The sequence below is a fragment of the Galeopterus variegatus genome, unplaced genomic scaffold (genome assembly GCF_000696425.1).
Source record: "Galeopterus variegatus unplaced genomic scaffold, G_variegatus-3.0.2 Scaffold9, whole genome shotgun sequence".
Classification (NCBI taxonomy): Eukaryota; Metazoa; Chordata; class Mammalia; order Dermoptera; family Cynocephalidae; genus Galeopterus; species Galeopterus variegatus.
Window position 1 is genome coordinate 1221748 of NW_007726120.1, and position 23450 is coordinate 1245197.

Here is a 23450-nt window from a genome sequence, read left to right on the forward strand (position 1 = left end):
ATATATTAACCCTATTTTTCTATACCCAAAGCAAGACATTTTACTTCAGATGAGGTCACCTGCAGACATGCTCCATAGTTTGGAGCTATTCTTTGAAATATCTTTTATCTCTGCTTTTCTCTCCATGTTTCTTTTCTCCACTCCCTTCCTCTCTCCCAGCTGCAGGGATTTGTCCTCTAAAAGAGTGGGGGTGGGAGGGAACAAGGACTGGAAGCAAAGCAGGGAGCATGAGCTGGAGAATGCCAGGATCTGGCTTTTGTTATTGGTTGGCTGCCGCCTGATGGATGGACGAGGGGGAGTGAACTCTTCAGTGTGCTCTGACGGAGCCGAAGTACAGAAACCATATTTACAGGTAAGAGAACATAAAATACATAAAAAAGAATAGATAATTCTTTTTTTTTTCTTTAAGAGAGAATGCTTCTCGATTCTTACTAAAACGATTTGATAATATGAAAATTATTCTGAAGACGTTTTCCGAAAGCGTGCCCCTTTCATGACTTGAGGAAGCTCTGCATTGAGCTGTTCTTTCTCCCTGCAAAACCCTTAGCTGATAAAAAAAAACGCCAGAGACATGTCTTATCCTGGATAACTTCCTAAGCAAATGTAGTCAAAGCAAATTAATAGATAGAATGAATCATCATGTGTCTGTTTTTGTTTCTATTCAAGCTTATGTTATTGGGAAATCACGGGAAGGATGAAAAAGCTCGGTAAATTCCACAGGTCCTGAGAAAATGGAGCCTTCTCCCAATATACAGTATAAAATTTCACGTGGTGACTTTTAGTATTTACAATATGGTAAATGGCTTAGGAAAATTGTTTCTGCCGGTCGTAAACTTTTTTTAGCATTAATTTAGAATGAATGATTTGTGTGCATTTAAGCCCTTTATTTGACTTACTCCTCCTGATGAATCTCATGCTGTTAAGTAGTTGTGTCATTTTACTCAGTAAATTTTAAGCTTATGTGATAACTAAACCACCGTCTATCTATGTTTATCATGTGAGACCGTTTTCATTTTAAAAGCTCAGGAACCTGATTGTGAAGGATTAAACATTGTTGTAAAAAATAGCATCTTAGGCAAGTTTCATTGGTAGTTTCATTTGTCGATCAAATATAGCTAGATAGGAATTTCATCACAGCATTTATATTGTTGGTAATGTCCCCAAGGAAATATTCTTTTAACAGCTCTAAAGTTAAGATTTTACTTTGCTCGTTGCTTTAGGTCTCTTGACATTGTCTTTTCTTTGGGGAAAATAGGGCAGAGTTCTGAATAAGTACAATAAATGACACACTTAAAGACTTACGAGAAACGATTTTATTCCAAGTCCTTTAATTCTATTAATATTTAAATTAATAAATATGGGTCATTTAAGGGTTGGGGAATTTCATGAAAATTGAGCTTTTAGGAAATATACTGACTTGGTTACATGTCAATCAATTAATACCTGTTGAATATAATAATAAAAGTCTTTCAGTGTTGTAAATAATGTGTTCATATATGTATCATTAATACTTTTTTGAATGAATCATAAATTATTAGGAATAACTATATATAATTTCTAAGTTTTTTAATCTTGTTTTTGCTGGGTTTTTTTTCAAGTGTTTTTATTTGAGAAATTTTATCTTTGAGTAAAGAGACAAGCATAATAGTTGTTGCAAAATTAAGTGGGAAAGAAAAACTACTGAATATGTGGTAAAAATTATCTAAATGAATGTAGAAGTACTTTAAATTTCCTAAATGTACTAAACATAGTTAATAGCATGTTTACACTAGATGTCATATTGACCCAAGCAAATACTCTTGCATAGTTTATTTTGAACTATTTCTGGATTTCAAAAATCATTACATAACACTGAAATTTTGCCATGTTCCTATTATCGATGGATTTTTCTGAATTTGTTTTTCAAGCAAAATGATGGTTGAAATTAATCCATCCCCCACACTGGAATTCAAGGTGATACATAAGACCAGATATTCACCTACTGAAATGTGTTAGAGGAAATAAGTTAATGCAGCTATATTCTTTTAGAAATTATAAATTCTGGGTAAAGCTACCTCCAGGAATGAAGGGGAATTGATGAAAATTAGAGAGCAGAGTTCCACATGGTTTTAAATTATTCTGTTTCCTTGGAAACCAGCTGCTGCAGATGCATTTTGCTTTCTTTGGCTAAAAATATCACCCTTTTAATAATCATTAAGGGAGAGGTTCTGAATAAAACCAGAGTATATTGTTGCTGCTTTTTGTAATTTCCTTAATGGTTCACGTATTTTGGATGAAAAATAGATCAACCCTTTCTCAGTCAGCATTTCCTATCAGACACTGGCAGACGTCTGCAAGTCTTACGAAAATGAGACGATGTGGTAGCTTTGACTGCAGAGTCTACAGGAACAGAGTGTGTGTGTGTGTTTGGGTGCATGTGTGCTGGAGTGGGAGGCAAGAGAGAAAAAAGCATGAGAGAAAACAGTGAAGAGGTTCCTGTCCAAATGAAGGATTAAAATAAAGCAAATGAAAACCATGCAAGGCTGCCCGGTGAGAGATGGCGAGGCAACACCATTTATTTTTCCTTTGGTGCAAACGTTTTTAAGATTTAAATGTAGGTTTTTAATGGAGCTCATGATATACAACTTTGTGTCCTTTTGCACAGTACTTTCTTTCCTTTTTCTCTTTATGTTTGTAGTGGTTAGTAATAATATACTGCATAAGACAATAAATTAATAATTTAATTTATTAAAAATTAGTAATTTTTTAAATGTATTGGTCACTTTAATCACAAAAAGAAAAGCTTGAGATATATGTACAGGCTATTGAGGAAGATTAAATAGATATTTTGACATATTACAATAAGAATTTTTAAAACTTAATGTCCAGACCATGTTTCATTCATGCAGTCATTTCCTTGCCTTTGTAATCTAATATATAAAAAATTACGCATTCTAACAACCTAAAAACTATCTGTTTTAATATGAAGGTGATTTATTTTAAATTTAATAAGAATTATTATAAATGCACATATATACTTTTTGCTTTATTTGAAACATTTTATTTTATTTGAAAATAAAGCATTTATTTTATGTGGCTTTTCCCTGTAAGAAAAAAAAAATCACAATTATCATTATATTTTCCCCTAGGCAATTTCTTAATTTAAAACATTTTCATTATGACATTGTGTGCTTTAAAGATAGCACTGTCATCCTACATACTATTTTTTTTTCCTCTCTCAGCTATTTATTAAGAGGAAAAATCATCATAAAGCTGTTACAGCTTTCCTATAATTTTTATTATAATTCAGGTGACATTTCTAACTCTGTTTTCTCTTTACCACTCATTTAAATATTTTTGACATATAACACTTTATTTTCATAATATTAACATTAGTCTATTAGATTTAGTGTTAGCAGTGTAGTAAATTCAGTACCACGTGACCAAACCATGTGTTAAAATATTTAATATCTAGCCAATATATTATTTAAAGTTAAATTAATTAGGAATGTCAGTGCTTTGTTTTTCAAAAAGGGTTAGGATGGTGGGAAGTATTTAGTTTTTATCAATTAACATAAGCAAGGCACTTCAGTGACAGCCCTTGCAGCATAAACACAGATGACATTAAAAAGCACACTAACAACAAATCAGACAGACTAATAAATGGATTATGTGACCTGTGTGAATAACCCCTATTTCAGGCACAATCAGAATTATCAAATGTATGTCAAGTTCCTGAAAATAATGCTTTGCATAAGCTTACTCTCAACTACAGATAATTTAAAAATATAGTTTGTTGGTAGTGTCTATATACTGCTTCATGCTTCTTTGTTTGCTAAAAGTAGCTTGCCAGAATTGTAGATGAGTTTACATGGGCCTCTTAAAGTCTCACAAAATGTTCTAAGGAAAACGAAATATCTAATAGCTTCTCCTATAACATAGGTAGACAACTTTACATCTATAATGGAAATATGCTAGTTTGGCAAATAACCCCACATTGCTGAAAATGGTGTGGTGGGATTTACAAGAAATGGAAATAACACCAGGGTAAGGAAGCTTGGGTCAGGTTTCACAATGCTCAAACTGTGCTATGTACTTAAGGTTATTCAAGCAAATGAAAAATTGCATTAATGTTTTACTACGGTATGCCATAACTCAAAAATATTATTGATCAGATGTTATTTTTGACTTAATATATATTTAATACCTGACAGTTTAAATAAAGGGCTTATAATAAGCATGGAAAGGTAGTTCTCCAAAGCTGTATTCTTCCTCCTTAATTACCATTTTGTAACTCAAGGAGCAGGGAATTGATTTGATTATTAAGCTAATGATCACATTTAAATATTTCACTTATCTCAATGAATCAGTTAGGCAGATCAGGTCACCTGTTTAGATCTCAGTTATTATAATGGACTAAATAGTTTGACCTGAACACCACTGAATGTGCATGCTCTGAAAACAGACTCAATATAACTTTTCAGGCATTTAATTCAAGATTATGATGACCTTGATAAATGTCAATGCAAATTATAAGGATCATACATTAGCAAGAAAACCACTTTGACATGAGATCAACTTCATGCTTCATTTTAGTGTGATGACGAAAATGGTAGATAGTAGCCATGTCATTTATTTCCAAAGAGCCCTTGCACTTTAGTTAGATGAAGAGCTTGACATATTATCTTCCAATACAACAACAAAGGGTGGTGTGCACAACACATTTCTCTATTTCTCCTGACTCACGTGTATGTTTGTAAAAATGACATTTTAAACAAAATCCACCAGCCACTAACAAAAGTAGTTTTTGTGCAAAGTTTTATATCTTTAAACAATATTTACTGTAAGTCCTTTGGCAAGTACTCATTCAATTTTCACTTATTACCTTTGCATATTTTAGTCTTCCATTATCCTAGAAGCACGGGATGGACCTGTAGAGATAATTCCTTCCTGGGTACCTCATTTTAGCTATGAAGAAACTAAGGCACAGAGAGAGACAATGATTTTTTTTTTTAATGAGAAAGTAAGCATTTGCTTATGCAAAATTGCAGCAGTCAAGCACAATGTGATTGTATTAAATGTTGGATATAATACATTAAATACTGTATGAAGGAAAAGCAGAGTTTGGGAGGGCTTTGGAGGAAAGTAAACAAGCATGGTGTTGCCAGATGGTCTCCAATTCACAACACAGAGATTTTAGAGCTGCACAGAAGTCTCCACTTTAGACCTGCCCTGGTATGCAGTGAGCCTGACAGCTTTGACTAGCTGTCACAGTCTCCTTGACTTTTTATGAGTTTGCTGTCAGGGTCAGAAATGCATTTTAGTTTTGTTTTCTAGTAAGTGTTAATACAGTTAGTTGCTGTCATACTGTGGATATATCACAATTTATTTAATAAATGAAATAAATAATTTCCTAAACAAGACTCCTGAGCGTATTTACAAAGATTTTCATTTTCTTTTCTATCCCCAGACTAGGCTAGTGACGAAAAATCAATATTTGTCATTAGTTGTTACCCAGGTAATACTGGCTGTGATGGTGTCAGCATTATTAAGGTAGACAGATTCTGAGAACATTTTTTGAAAGTCACACAAAAGAATTCTTGTTTTGTTTAATCAAAATTCCCTTATTATAGCTCATAAATCTCATACATAAGTATTTAGATTGTTTACCCACCATGATGTTCAAATCAATAAAGGGCCCAAGCAGACCCTCTCGTGCTGCCCACTGAAGTTACCTAGAGCTGAGTGTCTACAGGAAATAGGAAACTGAGCTTGAGGACTCCATTATGATCTTCTGCCTTTAGACATCTTCACACAATATACAGGTAGGGCCAACAAGAGAAGCCCCAGGGCCACCACAGGCCTGTCCTGTGCTCCCTGCCATGGCTTTTTGGTGTGGTCATTATAGCCACTTCTTGACCTCTCCATAATCTTTTACCCAACTATCTAAATTATAATTCTTGGTGGCAGGGTCTTTTGTCTTCTCTGTATCAACGTCTAATACGATGCCTGATACAGAGTATGTGCCCCAAGTTGTTTTGCTGGGTACATAAATAAGTGAATAATCTTGTCAGCCTTTTCTTGTACCCTGCCAAAGACAGACATTCATTATATTCAAACACAGTCCCTTCCGTTAGTGTACTTCTCTGTTAATGCTCTAAAATGTGGCAATATCCATGTCATCTAAGTGTCATTAAGCCATTCAAAATTTTATATTGCAGGCTTTACAATACAAACTCCTTTCATCTGCATACATTACCCATTTCATGCCTCTTGCTCTGTTCCATTATAACACTCTTCTGTTTCTGATGCACACACACACGCACACGCACACAGATAATCATATATTAAATGAATGGGTTAATTGTAAATTAATATAATTACCTGTAATTGTTATATTAATATATAATATAAATGTGAAATAATGTTTGTATAAGAAAATATAGGGCTGGCCCGGTGGTGCACTCGGTAGAGTGCGGTGCTTGGGAGCGCGGCGGCGCTCCCGCCGAGGGTTCAGATCCCATATAGAGACCGGTCCGCTCACTGGTTGAGCGCGGTGCAGGCATGACACCGAGGGTTGCGATCTCGTTGCCGGTCACGAAAAAAGACAAAAAGGAAAAAAAAAAGAAAATATAGTAATATGTATTTAACCAATCACCGAGTGCTCTCATACATACTCTCTCAGTAAATGAATCTCCACTCTCTTAAGTTAAAATTGTTCAGCAATCTTTTTATTCTGCTCTGGGCCTGTTTTCTTCCATTTATGTTGTGTTCCAGTGAACAATTTTAAGCCATAATGCCCGGCAAGTGACAATGCTGAATCAGTTACAAAGAAACAACAAGTGTGCATGCTTGCATGCTGAGAGTCAATATGCCCATTTTACTGGGGTTTAATATGCCTCAAGGTAAAGGTAAGCAGACAATACGGGACTGGTGGAAGTCCTCTGATGTAAATATCACTGCAGCCAGGTAGAACTTATCAAAAATAAATAAATAAAAATAAAGGCATGGCATAGCCTGATAACTAAAATTTAGAAAAAATAATAAAATATAATAACGGGGGGAGGGAAGGAGGAGGGGATTTGGGAAGTGATAGGTAGGGTAAAGGGCATAAAGAAATATAATGATTTGTAAGAATGAATATGCTAAAAATAAAGAAAAATTTAATAAAAAAAGACAAAAAAGATGTGTGACAATAAACAACCAAAAGCTACATCAATAAAAGTTAAAATCTCATGCCATATATACTAAAAATAATAATAATAATAAATAATAATATTAAATAATGAAATAGAATGATACCAGTGTACCATAAATGTGTTCATTTAAATGGGGACTGTCGGGCCGGCCTGGTGGCGCACTGCTACAGTGCGCCGCTTGGGAAGCGCGGCGGTGCTCCCGCCCAGGGTTCGGATCCCACCTGCAGACCGGCGGCTCACTGGTTGAGCAGGGAGCGGGGGCAACGCCAAGGGTTGCGATCCCGTTGCTGGTCCCGGTCCGGTACGGGCGCGACACTGAGGGTTGCGATCCATTGCCGGACATGAAAAAAGACAAAAATAAATAAATAAATAAATAAATGGTGACTGTCCTGTGGTATACATATACCCCTTAAATGGGTGATTCAGCCAGTCGGGCATCATGCCTGTTTCTAGCAATGCATCTTGTGAGTTTATGGCATATTGTGACTTTGGCTTACCTATTGGTTCTTTAGGTAGTTCAGGGTAACCATTGAAGGCTGTATAACAGGCTTTGCAATCAGACATACCACTTTAGTGCCTGTGTAAATTTGGGCTATTTATTAAGCTACTGAGCCTCAAGTTTCCTTCTCTGTAAAATTCAGTTATCTACCTGGGCAATATCAATATTTGTAGATTGGTAGATGTATATAGAGGATTTTTCACTGCAGAATTTGGGACATAGTAGGTCATTGTGTACAGTTTTAGTTGTTATTGCTGGTCATCCTTTTCTGCTTATAAGCCAAGGACAGAACAAGCAAAATAATCCCCAGGGTTTTTAATGACTTCGTAAGTATTATTCCTCATGAGTGAATGAAAAAATCAAAATTTATTTGATAGGTTAGTTGTTCTGTTTTTCCAGATTAACTATTAATGAATTCATTGGGCATCAGTTGGTAAAGTTGGTATTGTATGGGAAAGTGGAATTGTGAAAACAAATCCTAGAATCATTAAAAAATAGCAATGGTAGGACCTTCAAAATATCAAACTGGAGAAGCATTTTCTAAATAGGGGCATAATTCTAGAAATGTAATGGAATATTTTATGAAAATAAATGTTCTATGATTAAGTAAGTTTGGGAAAATCTGGACGATATTTAAACAAGACCCATTTCAATCAAGCTTTTACTATGCTAAGGGCACATTGAGACTCCTTCAGACCTATTTGATAATAAATCCCTTCTCCCAGCACAAAAAATCACCTACTAGTATCTCGTGGATCATGTTTTGTGTATACTATACTAAGCATTTTTAAGCATTTTGAGACAGATGTACAAGTATCTCTAATATGTTATTGAAAAACCTCTAAATCAATGGCTAAAACATAGTCCATATTTTATAATTTTTAAAATATAAAAGTAGTTCCAATGTTTCTAATATAAAAACATTTCCAAAATTATTCAATTAATTTCATATTCATTCTTCATCAAAGTAATGTATTAAAATTTTCTTTATTTCTTTTCTTTTTCCTTCTCTATGTTTTACTCTTAAACTTCTAAAAAGCAGCATGTGTACTTATGTTTCAAAATATTTTCTACCCAAAGAAGCATTATATCCAAAATTGTTATTTTATTTTGTTTAAACTCTTCTCTGTAAAGAAAAATCTGGAAGCTATTTCTTTGCTTTCATGTCTTGCCCTCTATTTACCTTCATTTTCACTTCAAAAGTCCTTGGCTATTTTTCAAGCATTTCTTGAATCTCTGAATTTGAAAAGATTCCATTGGGTTGCTCACAGTGTATGAAGAAATTAGCTAGGAAATCTATACAGAGTTTTATACAGAGGGGATGTAGCATACCCATGAAGAGCATAGTCTATGGAGTGAGGAAAGCTGGGTTTTAATTTAGCTCAGTTTACTTATTACATTTGCTAATGAACATAAGTTACTTACATTCTGAGCTTCATGTTCTTTAATGATAAAAAGAAAATAATAATACTTAATTCAGAGTCACTGTAAGTGTAAATGAGATAACATGTTCACAGAATCTAGTTTCTAGCACCAAGTAAGGACTCAGCAACATTATTATGATCTATTTATTTAAAGATAAGGCAATTTATTAACTAAGAAAAAAACTTAGAACATGATGGATAGTTTACAGAAATCCCAAAGAATTCTCATTTAAACTTTATGAAGGCACCTGGGTATAAAGAGGGTTCATGACCTATTTCCTCTCCAGAGGTAATATAAAAATACCAAAAATCACAAGCCAAATGTGTGCTCTTTATAGCTGTAATAAAATGTTTCTAAAAAAAAAATCTAAACACAATATTTATGTATATTTTACCAGGAAAAAGAATATTAAGTAACTTAGGAAACACACACACACACACACACACACACACACACACACACACACACACACACACACCTATTAAGGATACAAAGAAAATAGACAGGAAGAAAGTTCTAATTCTAACTATTCAAACCATTTTCATGCAATGAGATACCATCCAGAGCCAAGGAAAGATGCGATGATTAAAGTATGATTTCAAGTGCCCAAATGCCTCAGTTTGAAATCTGGCTCTAAAACTAATTGCCTCTGTGACCTTGGCCTTATTACCTAACCGCTCTATACTTCATTTTAATATCTAAGTGGTATTAATAATAATAATGCCTACCTTATATGGGTGTGATCAAGATTAAATGAGTTTATACATATTGTAGTTGTTTTCTATTTCCATGTAACATATTACCATAAACTTAACAACTTAAAACCACATTCGTTTGTTAACTTACAGGCCTGTAGGTTAGAGGTTCTGCATGGTGTGGCTAGGTTATTTGCTCAGGGTCTCACAAGGCTGGACTCAAGATGTCAGCTCAACTGAGCTCTTTTCTGGTTGCACTGGGGAAAAAATCTTCCATGCTCATTCTTGTTGCTAGCAGAATTCAGCTCCTTGGGCCTCTAGGACCAAGATCCCTGTTTCCTCCTTGCTGTCAACTTGGGCCTGCTCTTAGTTCTTAGAGGCTGCACACATTCCTTGTCACATGACTCCTTCCAACTTCAATGTCAGCCTCAGAGAATCTCTCTCTTGTTGAATTCTTCTCACCCTTGGATCTGATCTCCAGACCCTGATTTAAAGGACTCATGTGATTAGGTCAGGTCTACCTGAATGATCTCCTGATCAGGTCACTGGTTTGGGACCTTAATTTATATGTAAAATCTTTTTGCCATGTAGTACAAACATAATTACAGGGGTGGTATCTCACCATATTCACAATCCTGGGGTTGTACAGGGCACAGGGTGTATATACTAGGAGGTGGGGAATCTTAGGGGCCACCTTAGAATCTTGCCTACTACATATGTAAAGTGCTAGAACAATGCCTAGCACACAGTAAGCACTATACTTGTGTTAAATATAATTATTATTTTGAGTAGCTGACAAATTCACACACATACACACACACACACACACACACACAAAAGCGATGCCACAGTATTGGCAAGGGTATGGTGAAATGATACCGAATGCACCATTAAAGAAATATAAGTTGGCAGAATCTTTATGGCAGTCAAATTGGCAATGTGCATGGAAAGCCCAGTACTTCCACTTCTAGGAATTCATCCTAAAGATATAAACAGAGATATACAAGGGTACCTTCAAAAAGTTGGCAGAAAAATAGAATTAAAAGATAATATTAATGTTTCCATGAACTTTGGAGGTACCCTCATACCCAAAGAAAATGTTAATTATGCTATAATATATAATGACAAATGTTTAAAAAGAAACCAAGCATGTCCTTTGAGAGGTTTTGTTAAATATTATGGCATAGCTATTCAATGAAACACTATATAGCCTTAAACACAAAAACAAAAGTCAAATAAAACAAAAACACATGGTTTTAGAAAATATTGAATAAGAAGGGAACACGCTCCATGTTGCAAGTGGAGAAATTACAGGTTATCAAATTGCATATATTGTGTTAATCAATTCATATTTCTTCCTAAAGCATTAGGTAGCCTTTTGGCAAGATGTAGTCACTTGACAAGGGAGGGAACATACCCTGACAAGCCCCCTCATTTTGCTGTAGGTCAAACCAGACTTCTGAAGACTTCTGAGGGAGCCCCAGTATCCTTTCTGGAGTATGAAGTGGGCTTTTGGCCAGACAAGCTCATTTGACAAAGAAGGAAACGTGCCCTGACACTGCCTGATCATGCCCACCCACCAGAACAACAAGGGCATCCTTGGAGGGAAGACTGCATCATCTCCGTAGTTTTCTGTGCTGCTGCCATTCAGTCTGGTCCCTTGCGCCTGATTTATAGTCCTCCTTTACAATAAACTGGCTAAATTGTACTCTCAGCCATGGTTTTAGAGTATGATTTTTGTTTTGTTTTAGCCATAATGCAAGGCATCCTGGAATACATGATATGTACTTGTGGAGGGGTGGGGGGTGTAGAAATTGACAGTTTTTAGGAGAACACCCATACTGCACATTTACACTGTAAAATTGCTACTATTATCCCCATTTCACAGGTGAGAAAACTCAGACTGAGAGAAATTAAATAATTTGCTCAAGAAATTCTATGTAGGAAATGGTGAAACCAGGTCTTGAAGCAACTGGCTTTTCAACGTACCAGTGATTCCTGGTGGCTCCCGAGACTTTGTATGTGTATTTTTTTAAATCACCCCAGGATTTTTTAATGTTTAGCCTAGTGCATGTCCTACTGTGATACACATTACTGCTTCCCTATATGTGAAGGCAAATTAGTAGTAACAGTGAAGATTGCTTTTTTTTCTCCTAACATTTTTCCAGCTTTAGCCTCTTAGATCTTAAATTTCAAATTAACAGATTAACTGGGGGATCCAGATAACACCACAAATTCAGACTGAAGTAATTCTTCTCATTTACCTTTCAACCCAAAGGGAGATTCACCAAACTCCATAATCTTTGGAACTAGCATCTTTCCATAGACCTTACAGCCCTAGTTTAACTAGCCTTAGTTTCTTCTACCTCTTTCTCTACTAGGACTAAATTCTTGATAAAAATCAATGCCCAGACCTCTTAAGTCACCAAATTGTCCTTTTATTATTTGGGGCTTCTCATCCAGCCTTCTCAGAATCTTTTCCCCGTGTCCTACTTTCCCCCCATATTCCCAGGATTGTTCAATCTACTTTCACCCTTATTTATCTGTATTCCTCATGCATCTCTAGCTCCAATAATCCGTCCACATTCTTGTTCTAATTTTTGCTAGTTAATCTCTGGTAATCAACCCAAGTCCATGATTGTATCCCAGCTATATAGCAAGTGTAATTTGTGGGGGAGAGGAATATAAAAAATATATATGTTTGCCGAAGATTACTATTCATTACTATTCAGTATATTTAGGTTCTGGGATGGGCATTCAGGTGTCCTAGTCTGTAATCATGTAATCACAACCACTGGACATTTTATTCTGTAAAACTTGCCTGATAACAACAAACATTTAAGGTTCTTGGGGGGGGGGGTATCCATCTGAGCTGTAAACTCTATTATTTTTAGAAAAATGATTTACATTTGTAGAAAGGTCAGTGTATCCAACATTCATAGTTCTTCCCTCAAAATGGCAAATTAGACTTTTACCTTTATTTTCTTTTAATGATCTGTCCTGACTCCGTAGCTAATCCAGTTATCATTATAATATCATAAATTGAGCATAAAAAATAACTTAAAATTTTCTCTCCCACTTTTAAATGTTAATAATTTTGTTTTATGAGTCTCTAGATTTGTATAAATTACCAAATTGTCATTTTGAATTAATTCAAAATCTGATTATCCTGTATTTTAGTTTGTTTGGGCTGTTAAAACAAAATACCATAGACTGGGTGGCAGATTTGGTGTCTGATGAGGGCCAGCTTTCTAGACAGACGTCTTTTCACTGCCATCTCAGATGGAAGAAGGGTGAGGGATTTTTTCTGGGCTTCCTATTACTGCAGACATCTGAATGGTAGTAGTATTTTAATCTTTCTCATAACTTAGCTTCTCCTGTATGAGCTTGCCTCTGTTGCCATGGAAATAATTACAACATTGCAATTTTGGTAATGCAACCAGAGTGCACTATGGTGGAATCAGATTGGCAAAAACAAAGTAGGTTGAATCTCAATCTTTCTCTCTCTTTTTCTCTCTCTTTCTCTCTCATCTCCTAGGCTTTGGGACATTCTTTCGATCCTATTTTTGTGTTTACTCAGATATCTAATCATATAGTTCAATCTTTCTCTAATGACTCTGCAAGAATATTCAGAGCCTCCGGGGCCTAGAAAGGTAAATGTGAACAAATCTAACAAATCAACACGTTTACATTGATTTCACATCAGATACAGAAATCAATTGAACACCTGTATAAAACAACAATTTCCAAATAATTTCCTATAACTAATAAATATAAGGTACAACAGCATTTTTAAAGATCCACAACAGCTTTCAGTCTTTTGGAGCTTTTCTGCAATGCTTCTAAAACGTCCACAAATCACTTTAAGACAAAGGTTCAAGTGACAAAGGTTCAACCAAATAAAGGTTGACATTAGGTCTCCAAATGAGTTTTTAAGCTGGAGACTGCTTGGCTTTCAAACAGGGTCAACCTAGAGCCAGAGTCCTATAATCCCTGCAGTAGTAGGTAGTGGTTGTGTATTTGAATTTTTAAAAATCTTGAATAAGTAACTTTAAGGGGTAGTAGGTTAAGTAGTTATTAACTCCATGCCTTTATTTTCCCATCAACAAATAAATCCTTGATAATGATCACCATCCACATATTGCCTTTTTTCTACCAAATTAAAAAAAGTATTTCTTTGCAGTGATAGAGGAAAGCTTACTATTTCATTGTTAAATTTATTTGACAAAGCAACATCACAAAGTGGTACAAGATATCTGAGAATTGTTAAGGTGGTTTCCACCATCATCAAATAATTGGTAAATCTAGAAACCAGAGATGGTCCTTTTACCTTCTCTGTCCTTCTAACTTCTTTCTAAATTCTTACCCCCACCTCCACAAAGAAAATATTGAGTCTCCAGCCCTCTGACTAATCAGGTTTTCTGACTAACTGCTTATCTGAGCCCCTAAATCCTCAAGAGGTCTTTTCCTTAATTCGAGACCTACCCCTTCCCCTATCAAATCTTTCTTTCCTTTATTATAGACCCTCTGTTTTCTTATGAAATAACAAGATAGTGAGCGGTCCTTTTAAAATATAAGCCAGATCTTGTCAGTACACTACTTACTCCCTGTAGTGGCTTCCATCTCACAAGAGAAATCACCAAAGTCTTTAAAGGCGCTACACGATCTAGCGCTGGACACCTGTCTAACCTCATCGCCTGCTGTGCCCCCTCTCAGGGCCTTGGCACACACTACTCCCTTGGCCTGGAATGCTCTGCCCACAGAAACCTCAATTGCCGGCTCCCTTACCTCCTTCCTGTCTCTACTTCCTAACTGCGACATTAGCCCACCTATGACTTAAAAATCGAATGTTCTCTCGTGGCCAACCCTGTAGTTCCTACATCACTTAACTGCTTATTTTTCTCCATAGCATTTATCTCTGTATGACACATATGTATTTATCTGTTCATTGTTTGTCTACCCCTTTGCCCAATAACATTCAGTAAGTGAGCACTATTACAGTGAGGAATTTTTTTCTGTGTTGCTTCTTTATCATTCCTCAGCATCTAAAATAGTCGCTGGAATATGGTAGAAGTTCAATAGATGTTTTCTAAATAAATAATGAATGGCCTTTAAACAAAGGGCAGACAAATAGATCTTTTTACTATAGAATGGCATAAATGTCAGAATGAGAACACTCAGATTTCCTGCAAAAACGAGTCGTTGGTGCTCAGGGTTGAGGCTGACAGGAACAATGAGGTAGAGGCAGGTCTGTTGGAAGCCAAATGTGTGCGCCAGCTGGGGATGTGAAGAAGCAGAAACTACGGAAACAGAGGAAGCCAGTGGGCAGAAGGACTTGGAGCAGATACATCCCAAGGAAGAACAGCCATCAAAATCAAGAAAGAGCACGAGGTTAACGAGGGATACAAGGGGGATAGCCAGTCCCAAGGTTGCCACCTTTATTAAAAAGTCACTCCAATTAGACTTGTTCCTTACTACCTGAAAGGCATAGATAGGATCACCGTGCTGGGGTTTGATGGCTTAAGGTGTCACCTGTCTTTGGTAGCATATATTGTGCAGGTGTCTGGTAAGAGTTTGTTTCCCCAGCTGTGCAGCTCCAGTGAAAAGCATCTCAGGTAGTGTGTTGAGCTGCTGGAGAAGAGAATCTTTTGATTCCCTAGTCATAGATCTAAACCATTCTTTGTTTATCTTATCTTATAGAGGGAGTCCAAGTTGAATTAAAATTACAATGTAATCTAAAAATTGCTTCTTTAACTTGGTAAACAAAATTAATAAGGAAAAGAAGGTGGGGAAAATGAAACCTAATGGCATAAAGAACTGCTTCTGAATAGGAATAGGGCATTGGCCAGAGTTAGAGTAGATTAAATCGGGAAGGCATGAGCTGAAATGGTCTGGATCTGCATAACTGCTTCGCCCTTTGGCCTTAGCCAGCATTCCTTCGTTCACACAGTTCACACTATATACTGCCTAGTGTCTGCTTGATTGTGAGGCCATTTATTATTGTGCTTATGCTATCATTTTCTTTGGGGTAGAGAAATATTTCTTAGTACCTTTGTTACAAATAACAGAAGGCCAAGATGACCTAATGATTACTTCATGATTACTAAGGTTAGTTACTCTTTGAGGTTTCTTGCTACTCTAGAAATTCGTTTGCAACCCATGATCACCTTTATAGCTAATCAAGAAATTGTTACTCTTAGAGGTGTAATGACTCACCTAAATTGACAATAACAAAATTTTTTAAATGAACCACTACATCTGACTGGCTTTCACTGACCATGTTCATACAAAGAGTGGAGAGACTTAAATTAATATTTTATCCAGCAAAAGATTTAGGGTCTTTGGTTTACCATGTTTAAAATCTTTTCAGCCAAGCTCCTTGGCACAGGACTTGAATATTCCCTGTAGCTCTGCTGAATTGACTGGAAACATGATAAAGCATCTAAATTCTGCAGGTATAGCCATTTTTAGCAACCAATTTGATTTTTGATGGACAAAGAGCCCCAGGAAAGTAGATGCCTTTGTACCTGAGAAAAAAGAAATCCCAAGCAAGACAGACATGCCCTAATCAGTATGCTCTGGGTATGACAGTATACGAGTGAATGATCTATTTCATCCTGAACTTTGGCTCTGTCAATGACAGTACACGATTTACTAGAACAAATCAAATAAATGCGTTTGACTCCTGTTTTGACATTTCAAAACATTGAACCATATTTCCTTATGCAGCACTCATTCCACATTCTTAATTTTGACTTTTTCTTATAAGACACTGTTGTCAGAATGAGAATGAAAATAATGAATCAGGGTAGAATTGTTTTCAATACTTTCCAACATTATGAGAAGAATAATTTCTGCATGGATATGATAATGTGGCATATGTGGTTCAAAAACTTGCAGCCCCCCCCAACGACTTTGAGACCTTGATTGTGCAATCACCGGTCCAATATTTCTGTGCTCCGTTGCTCCTTTTCTTGTTACAGATACATGTGACAGCGCTGCAGCTATGAGTGGAAATTTAAAGGGGAAATTTGAAGAAGTTGACAGCTCCTCACCCTGCTCCTCTGTGCAGGAATCGGATGATGAAGTTTTTAGCTCTGACAGTGCTGAAAGTGTTGACAGTGTCAGTCCATCCACTTCTAATCATTTTACCCGTAAGTATCTGAGGCTGTATTTCAGATTGTGCTCTAAATTGTGTTGTATGGCTGATTCTTGGGGGCTTTAGCTTTACCCAATGGCTTATATCTGCTCCCAAGTTCTTCACCCTATCAGACATGCTTGCAAAATATCATTTTGGTTTGTTAAACCTTGGCAGTATACTTCTGTTCATCTGTATAGGAGGTAGAAATAGTCCAATCAGAGCTAAGCAGATAGCAACTAAAAATGATTTAATATGTATTTTCAGCTTTCTGAAATAGGTTCATCTTTTGGAATCTTATCAATTGAGCCATTTTGAACTTCTAATGTCGGTCAATGAATTGTAGGATATTTGCAGTACTGAGTGCAACGTATTTACTTCCTAGTTTAGAAAATGATGTTTGTTTTAAATAGAATGCAGCTGTGAAATCAAGTCCTTGAAAGTCCTGCGATTCTAAAGTTGTTTGGCCACAGGTAAAACTCAGACTCAAGGCGACTTACTTCACATGCATCCTTCTCCTAAGCAGTTCACGTGAACAACATCGTTTAGCTTAGTATGATACGTTCTAACTTAAAGTTCTACCCATTTTCAAATTGGATTTCTTGTAACAGTTGTACATATAAAGGTTTTGAAATAGGTGAATATTTTCCAACATCTCTGGGTCCATTCAACTCCAACCGTTAAGAGAGAGGGATCCCAAAATTATTTTTTAGAAGAGTTAACATGCAAAGCAAGAACCAAAGTCAATGAAAGCCCCATAACTTTACCCATCCCTTGGGATAAGTATAAACTTCTTTTAAAGTTGTATTCTGTAAGTAAAGGTGAAATTATCCAACAGGAGAGAGTATCATTCAGGAATGGCTATTTTCACAATAGTTTTTTCCAGTATTATTTATCAGGGATATTTGCATTTGGGGATTTTAAACTCACCAAAACAGCCATTTTAAATTCACACTGAAATTTATTCAATGTGGCTCTGTAACCCCTGAAATTTCATTTTTAACCCTCTTCCCCTTTTCCCATGTATTCATGAATTCTCTTTCATCACTGATAGAAGAATTTAGAATAAAAATAGGTAAAATTTTAGAAGATTTTTTAGCCTTTGCATTATGTATCTCTTGACTAAAGTAGAACTTTTAAAAATGAGCTTGTAGAAAACATTAAAAAAGTAAGGAGAAGATAAAGGAATACTTGGGAGAAGGGAGGAAATAGCTGTTTTGAGGACAAGATTCTCCAGTTACAGAGAAAGATTATTGCCAGATAGTGGATTTTGGGGGGATATGTTTTGTTTGAGATTTGTCTATAGCCTTTCCTCACCTTTCTCTAAGTGACTGTAACCTAGTGCGGGACCACAATATTGCCATTTACACCTTGCTTTCACCTTTGGTGCCTTGATGAGTACTGACTGAACATTTGATGATGCTTAGAATTCTTCATTGAGTGAATGGATTAATTTCAGACAATTCTTTAAATCTAGGAAGGGTCAGTCCACTAGATGTTCTGATCCTTAGAAAACAGTAGTACTCATTTAAATTCAAGACCCTCAGGAACACTCTGTTAATACCCTTTTCTGTGTGTTTTGGAGAGCTCCGCTTTTCCAAGCCCTGGAGCACTGCAGGAACTGCCTGGCGTTTCTAAATCCTTCTTCCCCTTTAGCCACTCCTGAAAAATATCATCAACCTAAGACCCTATTTCTTTGAGGTACTCCTTTGTCTAGTCATACAGTGTAGTGTTTTCCACACTCTGGTGATTTTTTTAAAAGTCTCCAGCATGCTTACAACCTTCTTGGTGTCTATGCTTCCCCTAAAGTTACAAATTGGCTCTGTCCTGGAAAAATCAATTGCAGGACTTCTCTATGCAAGGCACTTATTGATTTCTGTAGCTTGTGAGTTCACAAAGTACCTATAATGTTCATTTAAACACCATCAGGTCTTAAAATTGTGGTTCAGGATACTTTCTAGATGAAAGTGATGTTCTGGCAGGTTGGGGGGGACTGAAAAATTATAGATCAAGCAGTTTTTCTGAGCATCTGAACAGTTCTCTGGAAGGGTAGAAGTTCCAGTGGAGAGTGATTTTATTTTTTAATAACTATTTTGTTATACGGTCATAACTATTCTGGTTCACCACCATTGCTTCAGTCTATGGAGGAGAAGACACATATCCACTGTGGTCAGAGGAGAAGTCTTAGGCTAGTAAAGAAAGCAGCTGCAAAGTTTGATTAGTTTTTTCCAGAAGTGCTGTTAATGTACTTTTCCCTGTGGATTTTCAGGGGTTTTGAGGAAAACATTTGCTGATACTTTTCCGTAAGGGGATGGTGCTATGCATCGTTGAACAACTTGTAATTGAGTATGTGATCAAAACCATAATTTGGTATAAACAGTGGGGAGGAATGGTGAAGAATACATAGCAAATGTGACCTACAGGGCATTTACTGTGGGCTACTCTTAGCCTGATCCCAAATATAAAACCTTATTAATTAATTATTTCATAAAGTTGGACAAATTGAAGAAGAAAATACATTTTAGTTTCTTTAAAAAGATCTAATGCTCTGTGTATAACAGAGTAAGACAAATACGACAGTAAAGAGTCAAACCTCATTCTGAATTCAAAGAATGTTAGAACTAGTGGGGCCTTTGAGAGCATCTAGGCTGACTCCCTTATTTTACAGATGTGGAGACTATGGCCCGGGGAGAGTAACTTGACAAGAATCAAAATGTAAGCTAGTGGCAGAGGACTTTCATGTAGCTCCCTTGAGTCTACCTTGCTACTAGACCATGCAGCTCTCTGATGGTTCAGTTACATGCCTGACTACCAAGGAGAGGGACCCAAACGTCAAGTGAAAGACAGGGCTGTATCTTTTATGCCAACTCCTCATGGAAATAGAATGAGTCTATCTTTTGGTAAAGGTAATTGGTGTCTCATCTTGTTTCCTTTTTTTTTTTTTTCCCAGTTGGTTTCTGGTGAAAGTGCCAGCATTTCCTGGCTGTAGGATAACACCAGTGATGGGTTCGTGAATAAATGCAATGAGCTAAATGATATAGTAGGCAAAGAATTCAATTTGACTGTGAAAGAACATTTCACTTCCCCTTTCTATAAGTAAGTTACAGGGTAGATTGTTGAGACTTTTCTTGTATGTCACTGACAGTGATGGAAATATCTTACAGCAAACATGTTGTTTTACATTTACATGAAGGAAATTGGTTTGTCTTGGTGACATAATGCTACTTGTGATAATGTGAAACTGTTACAATGAAAAGTAGGTGAGATGAAGTATGCAGTGTGAATTTTTAAGGCAGCTAACAAATCAAGGGTTATTTCATTTACTTTAAAAATAAAACCTTTGTATATTCCACTTTTGCCAGAGGGTTGAATGGGCATCCTGGACTTCCTGTAAAAAAGATAATAATATCTTTCCATCCCTTGAACTCCAGGACCTTGTATTACTTGTTCAATAATTCAAGACTTCAGAAACCCACTTATGTGCATTTCAATTGGAATCAGTCACAGCTCCTGTCTGAATGGCGTAATTATATTCTATTTTGCTGGCTAGGTACAGAGTTGGTTTTATATTTGCTTGTTTGTTTTAAGCCCTGAAAAACTTCATTTAAATTCGGCTTTAAACTTAAAAGCACGATTGGACCAAATTTTAAATAAAATTTTATGTATCTATAACAAGGAATCTAGAAAAACAACAATCTCTGTGGCTTTAACTCTCAGTTAGCTATAAAGAAAAACTAAACATAAAGGTAGTCCTGGTAATGTTAATGATTCTGTCTCTCACATCATTTGAAGAATAAGACTTTATTAGCATGAGAATTGAAATACCATCATAGAAAATCTCCCAATTTTCCACATCTATTATTTATTCAGGATGTTTATAGGTGGAATTGATATTGTAGCTGTATTACATAAAGAGCAAAAGATTTAAAATTGCTATTAAATATTAAAGATACCAACTTCACATTAGTGATCAAAATATTTTCATCTGACTGTAATTTATTTACAAATAAATCTTAGAGTGTTCGCATCTTATAAACCTCTTGATAGAGAATCTCATCCTTACTTTTGGGTTATCGAGGAGTGGTCATAGGTAATTAATAAATGATTGCCCATCTGCAAATTATTTTGGCTTGAAAAATGGATTCAAATGAATTTAGAGGATTAAAATCTACTAACCATCTTCAAAGTACCATATCTTCTGGCTTTGGTTTGAATATAGGGATTGACTGGCTTTATACTTGTTGTTTATGATGGTGATGATGAAATCAGTGCCTGAAGCAAATGTCCTTGTGTTTCTCAAAAGATTTTAAAATTCATTGTGCAGATCAGGCAGTCTGATGCTTTCTGACAGCTCCAGGGATGTCTATTTGTGTGCATGTAAATGCAGAAAAAAATTAAACCTGGTTCTGCTAAAAAAAAAAAAAAAAAAAAGCTAGTTGGTGTGATTTCTGACTTGGCTGCAGTATTTAACCCTTTTACTCCGGAAAGTCCGTGGTAGTACTCCCAAAATGTTCCTTCTTGTCTGAGGAATTTAGGAATAAACGAGAATGTTTTAGGGCCACAGAATTATTGTGCCATATGTTTTACATGTTTAGCTACAGTGATCTGGCAGGAACTGGAATAGTTCAATAAGTCTTGAATTTGCTGAATTACATTTAGAGTTGGACTAAGGTTAAAGGTATAGTTTTTTTCATTAAGAAAGAGCAATCAAAATAAATATAACAAAAGATAAATAATTGCTTTTTGACCAAAGTCTGACACATAAAAACTTGGAAAGACATTTTCTTTTAATAATATTTAATTTTCAAGCAGGGAAGTATTTGCAGTTAGTTAAAACTAAAATGGACTCTCAGTTGATTGCATTTGCTTTTATCTTATCTCCCAAATATTATAATAATGGAGGAGTAATAAAAATTGATTTACATAATTTACAATTATAGAAATTTGAATGAAACATTATGAAACTTGATTTGTATAACCAACTGTTCAGTCACTTTAAGAGCATTAATGGTTATCTGTAAATGTTTTAGTTATCATCACCAAAAATCCCATAAAAAAACAAAAAAACACCAAAAACCAAACTCAGTTAAAACAACTTCCAAAGCCCTGTGAAAGCTGGCGAAGATTGCTGAACAGAATGCTAAAGGCACTAGATATTTCTGTGGTGGGTCTCATTAGTTGTGGTGGGACCAGGTATTTCTGTGTTGGATCCCATTAATTGTGACATGACCTGAAATGCATGAAATGGTATGTATTTTTATGTTATAATTGGTTGATAATGTTGGCGCAAATATCGTGAGATGAAAAATGCATATAGTTTAGTTTTGAATTATATTAATAAAGTTATTTTTAAATATTCACCGTTAAGGAATACTTGGTTATATTTCATTGTGAAATTTGTTCTAATGCCTACAACTCCTACATTTTTTTAATGTGTATACTTTAAAACTTAATGCCAGAGTTTGGGATATTTAATTCCATCTTTGAAGGACCTTGGTCTGTAAGAAATAATGACAATTCATTTAAATATAGTTAATTTTCCCAACATAGCCTGTTCTATTTCATGATTCCCCCAAAGGTGCTGTTCATTATCGTCTTGGTATGTCAGATCTGAATTTCTCCTGTTTGCTGTTTCTATGACAACCATCATTTTGCCTTGGAAAGAATGGCACATATTTCAAATATATATACATTGTTGGGTATATATTTCAAGAACTCTTTACTTATTAAAAGAATTGACTATTCGGCTGACCATTATGGTGGTCATTAATTAGTGTTATAATTAAATGCTATGCTAAGATCATGGTTACATACAACACAGAAATCAGACATTTGACCTAAATTATTTAAAATAGGCATAAAGTTAGAGAGGTTGCAAGAGGAAACCTAGGGAATAAATTTGACTAAGTAATTTATGGACACTAATAAAGAAGCTTATACATTTAAAAATGCTCCTCAGTATGAGATAAACAAATATTTCCATGAAAGATTAAAGAATGAATGGAATTCAAAAAGGATAAACACAGCTCACATAAACATTGTTATTTTCAACAGAATAGCTCTTACTTCTTTAGCATTCATTAGCTTTGTAGTGAGAATGTGGAAATGGTTGAAATTTATAATTACGATTATTTTAAGCTTCTTGATGGTAGGGGCTGTGTCTTATATTTCCCCCACATTGCTTAATAGGAATAATCATAAAAGCAAGCTTTACTGAGCATTTTGTCATTTGCCAGGCATTGTGCTAGATGCTTTAAATGAATTATTTCATTTAATTCTCCCACCTTTAGGTTCCAAATAAGTTTATTTTTGATTGGCATGTTCATGGCTTTTTACTAAAAAAGACTTTATTGATCAAATGTTTTCTTGTTGTAAACATGACATAAGTCAAGTGAGAGACTAATTGTATAGAAATGAATTCAGATTGTTGAAGAATACAATTACGGTCTCCTTCAACAGGTACAGATGCATAGAAAGAAATGTTTTTATATCAGATGCTTATGAAGTTTCCGGTT

At 35.5% G+C, this 23450-nt stretch overlaps 1 long non-coding RNA gene across 1 annotated transcript; it reads left to right on the plus strand.

Moving 5' to 3' along the window:
- The first annotated feature begins 318 nt into the window (after positions 1 to 318).
- Positions 319 to 11511, plus strand: LOC103600369. Its single transcript, XR_551385.1, has 2 exons — positions 319 to 352; positions 11243 to 11511. It is a non-coding gene; the product is annotated as an uncharacterized LOC103600369 (long non-coding RNA).
- Positions 11512 to 23450: the final 11939 nt, after the last annotated feature.